Source organism: Callithrix jacchus, chromosome 10 (assembly GCF_049354715.1).
Source record: "Callithrix jacchus isolate 240 chromosome 10, calJac240_pri, whole genome shotgun sequence".
Classification (NCBI taxonomy): domain Eukaryota; kingdom Metazoa; phylum Chordata; class Mammalia; order Primates; family Cebidae; genus Callithrix; species Callithrix jacchus.
Genome location: NC_133511.1, coordinates 42,103,093 through 42,107,070, shown reverse-complemented (window position 1 = coordinate 42,107,070; position 3,978 = coordinate 42,103,093). Strand labels below are relative to the sequence as shown.

Sequence of the window (3,978 nt, the reverse complement as noted above, 5' to 3'; positions counted from 1 at the left end):
GAGAGGTCTGGCCATCACAACATCCATGCCTAAAGAATCCCTGAAGCAGTCAAATGACAAACCTCTGTTTCCTTTTGCAGTGAGTTATTTTTCCATTCAAAAAATATTTTTTTAATTCATTATCCTTGTTGCTAGCCAACAGTGAAAACCATTCAGACTTACGTGACAGTTTTGTTTCTTACTGTTAATTAATGTAATATCAAGTTTTTGTGAACTATCTGTGCATAATTAACATCTTTAAATTCTTGAGGATTTGACTGAGTAATGGAATTAGGAATATTTTAAGGTAATAACATTACAGATATGTTAGAAAGAAAATTGGCTATGAAAGTAACATGCTAACATCTCTTTTCCTTTAATGGGTCATCTACCTCTGTATTTATTCATCTCCTTTCCACACTAATACATTTTTTTTTTTTTTGGCTGAGCCCAGAGGACTTTATTAATGGTACACGACAAGGTGGGCTCGCTAGGCCCCTCCCTCTACAAGGGGTCTGCATGGAAACTGTGAGGAGGGGCAATTCAGTGTGGTGAGGGACTCACTGTGGCAGGGACTCACCAGCAGTGAGAGCCACTCCTCCTCTCGTGCTCTCGCTGGGGCTGGTGGTCCAGGGGTCTTACTCCTTGGAGGCCATGTGGGACATGAGGTCCACCACTCTGTTGCTGTAGCCAAATTCATTGTCATACCAGGAAATGAGCTTGATGAAGTGGTCGTTGAGGGTAATGCCAGCCCCAGCATCGAAGGTGGAAGAATGGGTGTCACTGTTGAAGTCAGAGGACACCACCTGGCGCTCAGTGTAGCCCAGGATGCCCTTGAGGGGGCCCTCCGACGCCTGCTTCACCACCTTCTTGATGTCATCATATTTGGCAGGTTTTTCCAGGCGGCAGGTCAGATCCACCACTGACACGTTGGCAGTGGGGACACGGAAGGTCATGCCAGTGAGCTTCCTGTTCAGCTCAGGGATGACCTTGCCCATGGCCTTGGCAGTGCCAGTAGAGGCAGGAATGATGTTCTGGAGAGCCCCATGGCCATCACGCCACAGTTTCCCGGAGGGGCCATCCACGGTCTTCTGGGTGGCAGTGATGGCATGGACGGTGGTCATGAGTCCTTCCACGATACCAAAGTTGTCATGGATGACCTTGGCCAGGGGCACTAAGCAGTTGGTGGTGCAGGAGGCATTGCTGACAATCTTGAGGCTGTTGTCATACTTCTCATGGTTCACGCCCATCATGAACATGGGGGCATCAGCAGAGGGGGCAGATCTGATGACCCTTTTGGCTCCCCCCTGCAAGTGAGCCCCAGCCTTCTCCATGGTGGTGAAGACACCAGTGGACTCCACCACATACTCAGCGCCAGCATCGCCCCACTGATTTTGGAGGGATCTTGCTCCTGGAAGATGGTGATGGGATTTCCATTGACGACAAGCTTCCCTTTCTCAGCCTTGACAGTGTCATGGAATTTGCCATGGGTGGAATCATACCAGAACATGTAGACCATGTAGTTGAGGTCAATGAAGGGATCATTGATGGCGACAATATCCATTTACCAGAGTTAAAAGCAGCCCTGGTGACCAGGCACCCAATACGACCAAATCTGTTGACTCCGCCCTTCTCCTTCCCCATGGTGTCTCAGGGATGTGGATGGCAATGGGAGACAAGATGCGGCTGTCTGTCTAATAGGAGGAGCAGAGAGCCCCCACTAATACATTAATATGATTCATAAAAGTTAAGATTCTAAGGTCACCAGGGTTCTCAGAGGTCCAGATCATCATGCATAAGATTCCCCTTCACAAGATCCTTAATGTCAATTAAATATTTTACACATTTCTAGATGGTTTCAGGGTTGAAATACTCATAATCTCATAGGGGAAACCATTATACTAACTACAAAATATTTATTAGTCACCTTATCTTAGACATTATAGGTTGCTTCATAATTATTTAATTCATTTATTCTATACATATTTATTAAGATGCTATTCTTTGATAAACTGTAGAAAAATTAAAACCACCTTCAAGTATTATATCTGGGGGTTGGGGAGGCTCCCACCACATACATTTAGCATACTAACATACTAGAGCATTGGAATGTATTTTACTGGTTACTAAGAAAATGCATGGAAAGTGCATCTAATGTAGTTTGTAGGTACGGAGAAAGATTAATAGAGTAGGTGATGAATTAGGTGAGAAGTAAAAAAATAAAAGCAGTGTATTCTCATATAAGCTCATGGCTTTAAATAGCATAATACTTATGTGCCCAAAGTGTGTATCTCCAGACCTGACCTCTACCCTAAATTTCATTTATCAATTGCAAATACAGATCCACTGGATACCTAACAGCATAACTTAGTAACTTATCTTGCTTAAAACTGAGCCAATGATATTCTACACACAGACAATCCCATTGCAATCTTCCTTGTTTCAGAAATAGTAACTTCATTCTTTCCCAGAAACTTAGACAAAATACCTAAATGCATCTATTTTTCTTTTTGAAAAAGAGTCTCTCTGTTGCCCAGGCTGAAGTGCAGTGGCAAGGTCTCAGCTCACTTCAAACTCCACCTCCCCAGTTTGAGTGATTCTCATGCCTCAGACTCCTGAGTAGCTGGTGTGTGCCACCACACCAGGCTAATTCTTTCTGTATTTTTAGTAGAGATGGGGTTTTACCATGTTGACCAGACTGGTCTCAAACTCTTGACCTCAAGTGATCTACCCACCTTGGCCTCCCAAAGTGCTGGGATTGCAGGCATGAGTCACTGTGCCTGGCCTAAATCTATCTTTTTAAACCCCTTTGCCCATAATCTGCCAATAAATTTTGTTGGTTCTACCTTGAAAATTTATCTAGAATTTGGTACCCTCTATACCACTCATAATAACTGAGACCTTATGTGGCACAATTTCAGAGGTACCATTTATATTATAACCTTTTTTTTTTTTTTTCCACAAGGAATCAGGTGTTCAGAGGAATGTATTGAGTAAGGGTGATGAACTAGGATGTTGAAAAGTAAAAAAAGGAGAGAAGGAGACGAAGAAAAAGGAAGAAAAAGAGGGAGAGAGAACAGGAATATTGCTTCATTCTAAAAATGGGTATTAATAATGGCTGATCAATATTTTGTGTATTTAAAATGGAGAACTCTATAAATATTTATTGAGTTTACTTCTTCCGGATCTGAGTTGAAGTCCTGGATACCCTTATTAATTTTGTCTCATTGAGTCTAAATCTTGTTATGGGTCTTATGTATCTGGGTATTAAGATCTCTTATTGTTGCATTGATCCTTTTACCATTGTATCTTTGTTGCTTTGAAATCTATTTTATCAAATGTGAGAATTGCTAAATAAACTCTGCTTTTTGTTTATTTATCTATTTTTGCTCTCCATTTGGTTGGTAAATTTTTCTCCAACCCTTTGTTTTGAGTCTTTGTGTATCTTTGGATATACCGATAGGTTTTGGCTGTATCTTTTGATTGGGGGATTTAGTCGATTTAAATTTAGGGTTACTGCCATTTGATGTTAACTGGCTATTTTATCCATTCATTGATGTAAATTCTTCTTTATGTTGATGCTCTTTACTTTTTGGTATATTTTTAGAAAGGCTCATACTGGTTGTTCCTTTCTATGTATAATGCTTCTTTCAGAAGCTCTTGTAAAGCAGGCCTGGTGGTAATAAAATCTCTGAGTACTTGCTGGTTCATAAAAGATTTTATTTTTCCTTCAATTGTGAAGCTTAGTTTGGCAGGATATGAGATTCTAAGCTGAAAGTTCTCTTCTTTAAGTATGTTGAATATTGGCCTCCACTCTCTTCTGGCTTGTAGGATTTCCGCTGAGAGATCTGCTGTAAGTCTAATAGACTTCCCTTTATGGGTAACCTGGCCTTTCTCTCTGGCTGCCCTTAGTATTTTCTCCTTCGTTTCAATCATGGTGAATCTAACGATTATGTGCCTTGGGGTTGCTCTTCTTGAGGAATATCTTTGTGGTGTTCT

The 3,978-nt window shown here is 41.4% G+C and overlaps 1 pseudogene; it reads right to left on the bottom strand.

Moving 5' to 3' along the window:
- Nucleotides 1–559: 559 nt before the first annotated feature.
- On the bottom strand, nt 560–1,627 carry LOC100403107 (glyceraldehyde-3-phosphate dehydrogenase pseudogene; annotated as a pseudogene).
- Nucleotides 1,628–3,978: the final 2,351 nt, after the last annotated feature.